The 12,459-nt window shown below is 41.7% G+C and overlaps 1 long non-coding RNA gene across 1 annotated transcript; it reads left to right on the plus strand.

The window, feature by feature from the left end:
* Nucleotides 1-3,346: 3,346 nt before the first annotated feature.
* On the plus strand, nucleotides 3,347-11,199 carry LOC147913500 (uncharacterized). Its single transcript, XR_015556454.1, has 3 exons — nucleotides 3,347-5,788; nucleotides 6,018-9,779; nucleotides 10,319-11,199. It is a non-coding gene; the product is annotated as an uncharacterized LOC147913500 (long non-coding RNA).
* Nucleotides 11,200-12,459: the final 1,260 nt, after the last annotated feature.

Below are 12,459 nucleotides of genomic sequence, written 5' to 3' on the forward strand. Positions count from 1 at the left end.
AAAAAAAAAGAAATCTAGCAATGTTTAAAAAGATAATAAGCCATGAGCAAATTGGTTTAATCTAAGAATTCGAGGATCATTTATCATTAGAAAGCTAATGGCATTTACCACATTAAAAGATTAAAGGAGGGCCAGCCCGGTTGGTTGCGTAGTGGTTAAGTTCACGTGCTCTTTTCCAGTGGCTCAGGGTTCGAGGGTTCCAATCCTGGGTGCAGACCTACACACCACTCATCAAGCCATGCTGTGGCAGCATCTCACATACAAAACAGAGGAAGATTGTCATAGATGTTAGCTCAAGGACAATCTTCCTCAAGCAAAAAGAGGAAGATTTGAAACCAGCAAACAGTTAGCCATTGATGATTAAGTAGCTAGGAACTAAAGTTTTTTTCCTTTTTGCAATTATTGGCTACAGCTTTTAGCTGTTTACCCGCCCATTGTTAACTGTGCTGTTTAGGCAATATGCTATCTGACTCCCACTAGATTCCTATAGATAACATCTCCTTGAAGCCTGGGTCACCACAGTAATGGATGTTCGGGCTGTTTTTCAGGAATTAGAACTCCTTGTCCACTTCAGGCTGGTTGAGACCACCCACTCATCAACTGGGCCAGTGCAGATGTCCGATAAGTGACCTTTGGACGTCAAGAGGCTAAAAACTCCACCCTCGGGTCATGCCAACGCCACCATTTTGTGAACATGCATCCTATGAAAAGGCATGAAGTCTGACTACGCTTGCTCGGATCATCAGTCACCTCACCTCTCCTCACCTCCAATCATCTATCTCCACATTTCAGACCACTTTGCCTGGATAAATATCTGGATAAATATCCCTGAGTCCCTATTTTTGGGGAAGTGGATTTGATTTTTTTTTTTTTTGGTGAGGAGATGAGCCCTGTGCTAACATCTGCCAATCCTCCTCTTTTTTTGCTGAGGAAGACTGGCCCTGTGCTAACATCCATGCCCATCTTCCTCCACTTTACATGGGACGCTGCCACAGCATGGCTTGTCAAGGAATGCGTCGGGGAGCGCCTGGGATCCGAACCTGCAAAACCCGGGCCGCCGCAGCGGAGTGCGTGCACTTAACCGCTTGCGCCACCGCCCCCCCTCCGCCCCCCCCGCCCCCCCGGGAAGCGGATTTGAGACTCATTCTCCCGTTTCCTCACGTGGCTGCCTTGTGATTAAACCCTCTCTCTGCAATCTCGTCGTCTCGGTGATTGGCTTTCTGTGAGGTGGGCAAAACGAACCCGGTTCGGTAACAGATTGGCAACAGATGTTAGCTCAGGGCCAATCTTCCTCACCAAAAATAATAAAAGATTAAAGGAGAAATACCACATAATCATCTCAATAGAAGCAGAAAAAGCAGTTAATAAAATTCAATGCACATTGATGATGAAAAACTGTTACTGAACTAGATTCATTTTTGCCCATCAACCAGAAAGCCAAACACGGAGACACCGAGATTGCAGAGAGGGTTTAATCACAAAGCGGCCAAGAGAGGAAAACTGGAGAACAAGTCTCAAATCTGCCTCCCCAATAATGGGGACTCAGGGATATTTATGGGGTATGAGGCAAGGTGTTCTGAAATGTGGAGATAGATGATTGGAGGTGAGGTGAGGTGAGGTAATTGATGACCCGCACAAGTGTAGTCAGACTTCATGCCTCTTCATGGGACGCTTATTCACAAAATGGTGGCATTAGCATGACCTGAGGGTGGAGTTTTTAGCTTCTTGACGTCAAAAGGTTGCTTATCAGACATCTGCGAAGGCCCAGTTGATGGGTTAGTGGTCTCAACTGGCCTAAAGTGGACAAGAGGTTCTAATTCCCGAAAAACAGCTCAAACACCCATTACCATGGTGACCTAGGCTCTAGGGAGATGTTATCTATAGGAACCTAGTGGGAGTCAGATAGCATATTGCCTAAACAGCACAGTTAACAATGGGTGGTGATGGTACTCAGGGCAAGCTGCCCCAGGAAGCACCACTCTGGTATGCGGATTATTTGGAGCTGAAGACAATAAGGACATTTGACGTCCCCCACTAACTGCCTAAAGAATCTGGCATGGTGTCTCATTCTTGGAACAGATCTTCTATCATGATGGCTATAAAAATAATCTAAAATAGATGTTGCAATGGGAGGGGCACCAAGCCCCTTTTATCAAAAATCTTTATCTCTCCCTGACCAAATTTTCAATAGATGACCCTGAAAAGAATTGTCCTTCTGCCCTCTGAAGTCCCAGGCCACTACCCACCCCCAACACATTCCTTCGCCTTAGCTGCAATACTTAAGCTAGCAGCTTAGACAGAGGGACGAGTTGCTCATTTCTGAGCTTCTCCCATGTATACATGTTATTAAACTTGGTATTATTTTCTCCTGCTAACCTGTCTTGTTGATTATTTGGCCAGCCAGAAGAACCTTAAGGAAAAGGGCAGAGGGTGATTCTCCCTCTTCCCCCTACAGTTTTGGCGTAGTTGCCAGGAGCCACACTGGCTGGCAAGTTGCCTTCTCTGGCTGGAAGACCTGCCTTCTCCCTGGACTACTGCAGATGGTGAGATATGGGAACACCTGACGAAACCCGGCAAAAGGTAAGACTTCTTACCACGTCAGCCTCCCGGAATCTCTATCTGCGGAGTCCGGCAGAAGGAAATGGTGAGAATTTTTTCTCTTTCTAAATTTAGATTGGCAGGAGAAAATATTTGGGAAACTAGTTTCTTGGGCTTTTAGTGACTCTTGGTTTAAATTTGGTAGAGTACTCTTGGTTTTGATCTTGATCCCTTTTCCTCCCAGAGGTAGTCTCTGTTTTTCTCTTTTGTCTGTGTCTTTTGTCATAAGAAGGAAATACCATAGGGTAGGACGCAGGCATAGGCCCTATAAGCCTGCTGTCCAGGCCGGCCCCACAGACTGGTGAGTTTGCGGGTCTCACCAGACCGGCGTCTACAAACTTTGCTGTGGGTTATTATGCACATGAAGTGAAGGTCATTGCCAAGGGCATCTTGGAAGCCAAAAATGCCGCAAATTTAAGTGGGCGCGGGTTGAGCAGTTAAGAGCCACTAGGGCGCTCGCCACTTTCAGAAGACTCCCGTGACAGGATAAATTGGGTCACGGAACGGGGTAGATGACACAGGTCCCCCGCCAACTGCAAGAAAATGTCCGTGCAACGACGAGGTACTCTGTAAAAGCACACAGTCCCCAACCCCGCGGCACCTCCCCCCCAGGTGTTATTCTGGCTCCAAGAGACCTAAGGCGTGGCTAAAGCTGTCATTGTGCACAGAAAAAAAAAAACAAAAATAACCGGATGAGGTTTTTCCTTCTGTCTTGTTCTGTGTCCTGAGAAAACTTGGCTTTGTGACCAGTGAGAATATTCTCCTTGGTCTCCACCATACGGAAGGTGCATTTACCGGGGTGCACCTTGGTGGCCAGTCGAGTAGACTGGGGTTCAGAACTGTCTCTGTCCGGCTGTGCCAAGCTCTCAGGGGAGTTTGTCATAAAGGGCCCAGTCCATAAGGGCTTTTGTCGTCTTAACCTTCGTTGCTTGTTAGTGCTGGAAAAATCCCATTCCAGTATCCCCTGCCCGGTGTCTCAGATTAGCGGGTCTGTGACTGGAGGCGTCCCACACTATTGTGGGAGACTGGAGACACTGTTTTCACTACACCATCCTTACCGCCTGTGCAACGAAGGTCTTTACTGTCTCTGAATATCTTTGGGAGTGAATTCTGTGGATCATGGGGGCTACATCATCTGCGCCCTCACCAGGGACGCCTCTTGCGTCCATGGTAGATTTATTCTAAGCGTGGAAAGTTACCTCCGGGTCTTTCCTTAAAAAGGCTTATTGGTTCGAGTCACTATTGGAATAAATATACAAATGAAGATCCTACTCGTCAATGGCCAGACGACGGATCCTTTGAATTGGAAAAACTTCTAAATTGGGGGAAAAAAATTTTTTTGAGAGCTCTCACATAATTGTTTAATTGGTACCTAAGAAAAAAGGCCAAAAAAAAGGAAGGAAAAAATTTGACTAGCCTTAAGACCTTGACTCAGGTTACAATTGAATTGAGAACATGTAAAAGTGTAAGTGTTAATAAGATTATAAAGGTTGGCATGTTTGAACTAATTTTATATAGAGGTTACATCAACTTTGCCTGAGTATGTTTTAAAATGTCTGACTGGGAATGCTTCCCTTGTCCAAAATTATAAGACCAAGACCTATTGATAAAAATTTTAATGATAACTATGTTTAAAGGTATAAGAGGTGATGAAATTTACATAAAATTTTGTAGAAAAAAACTGATGTTATTTCTATTACAGAACTGGTTAACAAAAATAGTAATTTAAATGATGGCTAATTTTATCTAATGTCTTATGAAGTCTTACAGGCAATCTAAATAATTATTGGGATCAAGTAAATAGTTGTGAAAAAGATAAATGCTGGATGAACTTTAAACAATAATTATGTTATGGTGGTTACAGCTTCCAAACTCTTTTTGGTGACCTAAAACTTTAGAGTTTTGCTGAATTTTATGATAAAAATTCTCTGAGTATCATCATTTCCAAATAAGATAAGATATTAGACATTGATTGCTAAATGTACATTTGTCTACTTTTGGCTTTTCATTACAGGAAAACTAAAAGGTGTTTTGGGTCTATTGGTAAACGTGTTTTATTAAAAGATTGTACCATAAAGTAATGTGTTTCTAGAAGTTATGAAGTATTTATAAATTTTCCAAGCCATAAGATACTAATGTAAAAGAAAGTTTATAATTGTTTACTTAGTTTTTACTTACAAATTAAGGTTTCTAAGGGTTAAAATTTCTAATTAATATATGTGATTGAAGCTACTAAAAAAATTAAGAAAAATATGTCTGTGTACAAGGAAAGTAAGATGTATAAAGGTACAAAGAATGGAAATATTTTGTTTGGTTAAGAAAGATAAATTTGTCCTCAAGTACTAGAAGGGAAAAGAAAGACATGGGACAAATTCTGAATGTAAAAAGAAAGTTATAGAAGGTTTGTGGAAGAGAAATTCTGGAAAAGGAGTTTTTGCATGGTCAAGTTGGCTGAGATTGAAATGAATTTAATTAAGTAAATGAGTTTTAATAGCAGAAGTAAGCTGGTGCAAAATTGAAATTTTGTAAAAGGATAATTTGCTTAAACTTGATAAAGAGGTTATAAAAGATTTTTCTTTCCCTTTGAGTAAGTTTACCTAAAAGACAGAGAAAAAAAAAACCTGTTAAAATAATTTCCTACGTTCAAAAGACTGAGGTCTCTCTATTAAGGCTTTTTGGACTGTTAAAGCTATGTTTGCTTTGACTGTTTATATTTTTGACAAGCTCCCCCAAAATTCATATCTTAAAGTCTTTTTTTTAACTTTTATTTCTTTGAGAATTTTCAAAGGGCCCTGGAACTTCTCAAAGAAATTTGCTCTCTTCCTATAAGGGGAAAGATACTAAACTTATTAGGCTTATTCAATATGTTCAATTACATGGAAAGCATTGTCAGACCAGTGATGATAAGCCTGCTTAGGTGCTATTATGTGGGCAAATGTTATTGACATAGGTGTTTTAAAATTGTATAACATTACTGAAATTCTGATCTGTCCTGGTTATCAGTCATAATTCTGGTTATTATTATTTTAAAGTGTTGTATGTCACAAAATTAACCAAATTTCCTTGTCAATTGCCATTTTGAGGTCTTGTTGTTTACAGACTTATTTCTTTGCTCTAATGCTTTTGCAAAATATGTTTCAACTTCAGAAAAATTCATGGAAAGGACTCTGATATTTACACTGGAATACAGGTTTCTTTTTTTTTTTTTTTTAATTTTATTTATTTATTTTTCCCCCAAAGCCCCAGTAGATGGTTGTATGTCATAGCTGCACATCCTTCTAGTTGCTGTATGTGGGACGCGGCCTCAGCATGGCCAGAGAAGTGGTGCGTCGGTGCGAGCCCGGGATCCGAACCCGGGCCGCCAGTAGTGGAGTGCGCGCACTTAACCGCTAAGCCACGGGGCCAGCCCTGGAATACAGGTTTCTGACAAACTTTCTGATCATAAAACTGAACTTGGTAAAAAAAAAAAATTACAGAAATCTGATGGAGAAACTGACTTCATAAAGCTGCTAACAAAAAGATTGGGATCAAAAATGGATTATACAGGACTGAATGAACTGATAAGGATGATTACAATTTTTACGATTTTTCGTTTGAAGTATTGCTGAATTTTTAATGTTTTGTTTTTTTCAGATTTAAGGAAAACTTTTTCTCTTTTCTCCTGAGCTAGCTATGACTTATAGCAATTTGGTAAATGATACTTTTGTAAGTAAAATTGAAATATTTATCTTTTTCTCTCTACCTGATCCCTCAAATTTAGAAACTCTTAGTAAGTGAGTATTGCTGTTTTCATGGCAATATAGTTATTTGCATAAGTTCAATAAGAATCTGTTCTCCTTATAACAGGACACAATTGGAAACACTGGTTCTATTACCAAGGTTGTGACTGGAACACCACATTTGCAATATAACCATACAGCTTTTGAGGAATGAAGATTGGACTTTATGGAATAAAGCCACGTGGAACTATTGGCCTGGTACCTTATGTTCCAAGCAGCACTGACCAGGATAAGTAAAGAATATCACTTATCTGGCAGGTACAAGGAACCTTGAAATATTTTGGGGAAACCTCGGAATAGAGGAATTCACCCAAATTTATAGGTATTGCAGGCAAAGTCTGATGACAAAATCCTTGGCTTGGCTTTCCTGGCCTCGAGAGACCTTTAAAGTTCAATGTGAGATTCCTTATAAAAAGTTCCAGCAAAGCAGATTTAAAAGAGCCTATGTGATCAACTGCTATTCTTGCTGTACTTATGTAAATAATTGAGCCAACTCTATTGGAACTAGACTTATTTTGCAAACTAGTTTTAAGTTTGCTATCTTAATAAAAATGAGGGTGATTTTAGAGAGAAAAATTATATTTCAGTAAAAACTATTTCAGTATAAATTTGCGGATATTAGATCCTAGTTTTGTTGTCTTTTGAGGTTTTTGTTTTATATCTGTTGACTGGACTGGATCCTGATTTCTTCTAGTCTCCTGAAATATCTGGCTACAGATGTCCAAACTAACGTTTTTGATTTTTTCCATCATTTTCATTTGAAATCACTGAGAACTGAACCTGCCCTTTTTCCTGAAGCCTTACAAACTGAAGCTGATGAACTTGATATAAACTTAAGAGATGACCTGACGACACCATCAGAGACATTTTAAACTGCAAAAGATACTTTGACCCTGACATCTAAAATTCTTCTTCACTGGCTGTCTTCTGAACTCAAAAACTGGTTTACAATTTGCTCTAACCATTAACCTTGTTTTTCTTTCGTTTACACAAATATGCTTTTGGAGTCTGCCATGCTGTTGGCACAATTTGGAAATCCCGTGGATTCTTAACTTCTGCAGGAACTCCTATTGCTAATGGACACTTAATTGCAGCCTTGGACACTTAATTGCAGCCTTATTACAAGCTATTCACCTTCCTTCAAAAATTGCCATTGTTCATTGTCCAGCCCATACTAAGGAGACTGATGTCATATCTTTAGGGAATGACAGGGCTGACAGAGCTGCTAAACATGCAGCTCACTATGGACCCCCTTATCCGTTTTCCACCCAATTCTTAAACCTGCCTTTATCCCTGACTGATGTTATTAACTATCAGGCAAATGCCCCACAATCTGAAAAAGACAATTGGATACAAAAGGGTGCCAAACAATTATCAGATGGATTATACATTGGACCAAATGGACTTCCAGTAGCTCCTTTTCTTTTGACTTTTTGGCTTGCACTTATCTCCCACCAAATGGGACATATGTGCAAACGGGGGATAGTTAAGGAACTAAAAGACAAGTGGTTTTGCCCTGGCATCCATAAAATTTCTGACCAAATCACCTCCCAGTGCACAACTTGCAAATCTTACCAAGTCTCTGGGAGAAATCAGTGTGATCCAGGAAGTCCTCCCAGGCCCACGCTGCCTTTTGCGGCACTCCAAATGGATTTTATAGACTTGCCTTCAGCTTTAGGTTACTCTCACTGTTTGGTTATTGTCTGCATATTTAGTGGATGGACTGAATGCTATCCGACTAGACATGCAGATGCCACAACAGTGGTAAAGAAATTAATAACTGAAGTTATTCCTCGCTTTGGCATTCCTTTATGGATTGAATCAGACCAAGGAACTCATTTTACAGCAGAGATAAACCACTTGCTTGCAAAAACTCTGGGGTATTCATTAAAATTTCATACCCCATATCACCCTCAGTCATCAGGGCAAGTGGAACGTAAAAATCTAGATATAAAAAGAACTCTAGGAAAAGTCTGTCAAGAAACTGGACTTAAATGGCCAGAGGCTCTGCCCTTGGCCCTTATGAAGATTCAAAATACTCCAAATAGAAGGCATGGACTGACTCCTTTTGAAATAGTTTTTGGACGTCCGATGCCTACTGGCGTCTCTAAACCTTCAATTCCTGGATTAAATGAATATTATGGGAACTTAAGTGAACAATTTGATGCTATGACTTGTTATATACAAAAATTAACTAGTATACTTGAAGCATATCGTCAACAGGTAAAAGAGGCGTGGCCCCCATCTTCTGACAAGACTTGCCATCCCTTTCGACCAGGAAACCAGGTGTACATTAAGGTCTTTAGAAGAAAACACGCACTGTCACCTCGCTGGGAAGGACCTTATGAAGTCTTACTGATGACTTGCACTGCCATCAAAATAAAGGAAAAATCTTCCTGGATCCATGCGAGCCACGCCAAAATAGACCCAGAACATTGCTCTCAAGACAACTGGGAGATAATCCCCACAGGTGACCTTAAACTAAGGATTTCGAGGGCCAAAACCCAGGCCCCAGAAGCAGCCGACATCACGAAGTAGACAGCTTTTCCCAAGATCACAGATCGAGAAAACCTACTTTGACCCATTTCCTCCCCCTTGCTTCAAAACTCCCTGTATATATACACACTCACACACACAAACTATTAGTGGATATATATATATATATATTTTTTTTTAATCATTTATTAGAAAGCTGACTGGAGAGTGCTGGTCTCTATCTGTCCCTCTAAGTCTCCGCTATGGGCTCTTTTCCGATCTGTGTCTTGCTTTTACTAACCCTCTCCTTTTCAACAGGTCGGGCACAGACCAAACACCCCCTTATGCCAGTTTACCAAGCCCTAGCCACGCTAACTAATCAATCTGACTGTTGGTTATGTCAACAGCTAGATAGTGCAAAAGAACCTGAACTAGTCTTTGTTCCTGCTGATATGAACACCTGGTAGACTAAGTACGGGAAATGGATGAATAACAGAGTATGGTATCCGCAACAAGGGAAACTTCACTCTGCTTCTTCTCCTGGTGAGTCACTTGGGCCCCAGAAAGACTACTTAGAAGGTCAAGGACTGTCCCTTGCCCAAGTACAAGCAATAGGTGAAAGTTTTTTCCCTCTGCATTGAAAGTAAACATGGCGCTGGACCTTTCCTGGGTGACATACCGAGACAATATTGCAGTCAAACTCTGTGGTTTGATTCCGCAGGTGGCATCTTCAGAACTCTCAAGGGAATTGTAAGTGACTCTATCACTACTCCCTCTGGCACAAACATTTGCCAAATCACCAGTGCTCTGGATGGCCTACAAGCCACCCGTGTGCAACTTGGGGTATCGCAGCTATCCGCATGGTTAGGCTGCCCAATGCCACAGACTATATATGGGTGGATCAAAAATCTGGACTCACCTGGTCAGGTTGAAGGAAGTAAAACTTGTATTAAAAATTAAAAAGTTACTACCTTAGAGACAGGCACCTCCACGCCCTAAGGATTCCTGGTATAGGGGGGAACGTTTATCGATCCTGACTGACTCTATTCATGAAAGACCCACCCTAAACTGTTCGGGGAAGAATTGAGAACAAGAGAGTGCTCCAGAGGGATAAGTTTGGGAGGGTCGGGGTGGAGGGGGTCCAGATGGGGACACGTGTGTGTAACCTGATAATTGCTTCGCGCCATAGCAATTCGCGCCATAAAATGTAACTGTTTAAATGTTTTAAATTAGCCAACCATGTAAGACCGCACCAACCTTTTCCCGCTTTGTGCTTCCAAACCCTATATAAGAATTTGCCCTTTAAGGTCCGGGGTCGACTCCTCTGTCTCCTGCGAGAGATACGTGTCGACCCGGAGCTCCGCTTAATAAACCTCTTGCGTTTGCATCAAGCTCGGTCTTCTGTGTCTGTGGGTCCGCGCCTTCCCGAGACTGGAGTTGGGGTTTCCTTTTTGGGATCCTACAAGGTGACAAGACCAGGCTTTATAGCTGCCAAAATCAGACTGCAGGCCTCCTGTACCAGCTATTCCGCAATCTATTCTGTTCTCGCAGACTGACAGGAGCTCATGGGAAATGGAGATGTGTAGGTAGTAACAGTGCAAGTGGCACAGATCATGAAATAGTCCAGATCCTGGGAACTACAGACTCAATTCTAACCTTGTCTTTAAACTACACTGGTCTTTTCATTTTATGCGGCAACAAAGTGTATAAAGGATTCCCACCTAATTGGTCAGGACGATGCGGACTTGGATACCTGGCTCCTTCTGTCACCAAACACTCCACCTTAAATGCTAGCCAAATTACAAACTTGGGTTCGTTTGTTCATAAGATTGTGCCACATAAACGTGCCAGTCGAGAAATCGTGGAAAATCCATTTGTGTATCACAACTCCAAGTTCTTTTCAGCCTTGAGAGTCCTATTCCCCAGCTTTGGAGATTATGAGTTGGAAAAGGCAATATTAAATCTCTCTATGGTAATGGAGCAAGAGTTCAACACCACCATGCAAACCTTGAACATACTCCAGTCAGAGATTAACAGCCTAGCATCTGTGGTGCTCCAAAATCGACGTGCTCTGGATGTGCTCACTGCCCAGCAAGGAGGAGCATGTGCAATCATTGGAGAAAAATGTTGCTTTTATGTGAATCAAACAGGTCAAGTAATATCTAACTTAAATCTATTAAAAGAGGAAGATTGACATTTTTCATCAGATAAACGAAGCTAACACATTTTATTGGACTGACTTATTTCCAGGATTGGGGGACTGATTTAATGGAGTGCGGGGAAATGTGCTCCGATTTGTTCTTTTCTGCCTGTTCATCCTCATTCTAATCTACGTTCTTTTCTCCCTTTGCAGACTTCTTATCACTTGGATACTATCACGATTTCTCTCTCCACAGTCACCAGCTCAGCTTTTAATATGTGAAACTTCTAGGGAAGTTTCAGAGGAGGGAACTGATGGTGCTCAGGGCAAGCTGCCCCAGGAAGCACCACTCTGGTGTGCGGATTATTTCGAGCTGAAGACAATAAGGATATTTGACCTCCTCCACTAACTGCCTAGAGAATCTGGCATGGTGGCTCATTCCTGGAACAGATCTTCTATCATGATGGCTATAAAGATAATGTAAAATAGATGTTGCAATGGGAGGGGCACCAAGCCCCTTTTATCAAAAAACTCTATCTCTCCCTGACCAAATTATCAATAGATGACCCTGAAAAGAATTGTCCTTCTGCCCCCTGAAGTCCCAGGCCACTACCCACCCCCAACACGTTCCTTCGCCTTTAGCTGCAATACTTAAGCAAGCAGCTTAGACAGAGGGACGAGTTGCTCATTTCTGAGTTTCTCCCATGTATACATGTTATTAAACTTGGTATTTTCTCCTGCTAACCTGTCTTGTTGATTATTTGGCCAGCCAGAAGAACCTTAAGGAAAAGGGCAGAGGGTGATTCTCCCTCTTCCCCCTACAGTGGGTAAACAGCTAAAAGCTATAACCAGTAACTGCAAGAAGGAAAAAATTTTAGTTCCTAGCTACTTAATCATCAATGGCTAACTGTTTGCAGGTTTCAAAACTCTTAGGAAGTTAGGAATAGAAAGAAACATTCCTAACCTGTTAAAGAATATCTACAAAAAATCCTACAGTGAATGGGCAATGTATGGGAGCAGAATTTGCCACCTCCTCTTTGCCTCACCCTCTTTGACTTTATTTATTTATTTTTTCCCCCAAAGCCCCAGTAGATACTTGTATGTCATTGCTGCACTTCCTTCTAGTTGCTGTATGTGGGACGTGGCCTCAGCATGGCCGGAGAAGCGGTGCGTCGGTGCGAGCCCAGGATCGAACCCGGGCCGCTAGCAGCGGAGCGCGCACACTTAACCACTAAGCCACAGGGCCGGCTCTCCTCACCCTCTTTGGCATGAGGATTATTTTGGGTTGGTTACTTTTAAGAAACTGCAGACAGGGGAGAAGCTTTGAAACGTAGAATTTACCTTTTGTAAGAGACATTTACATCTGTAAGGGAAATCTCCATTTGTAAAGGTGTCTCCCTCTTGTAGGCGGGATGACCTTATCTCTAGAAACTCTTATCAATGAAGAAGGCAAGGACTTAAATCTGC

Source organism: Ceratotherium simum, chromosome 26, assembly GCF_057802395.1.
Source record: "Ceratotherium simum simum isolate JZ-2026a chromosome 26, ASM5780239v1, whole genome shotgun sequence".
Taxonomy (NCBI): domain Eukaryota; kingdom Metazoa; phylum Chordata; class Mammalia; order Perissodactyla; family Rhinocerotidae; genus Ceratotherium; species Ceratotherium simum.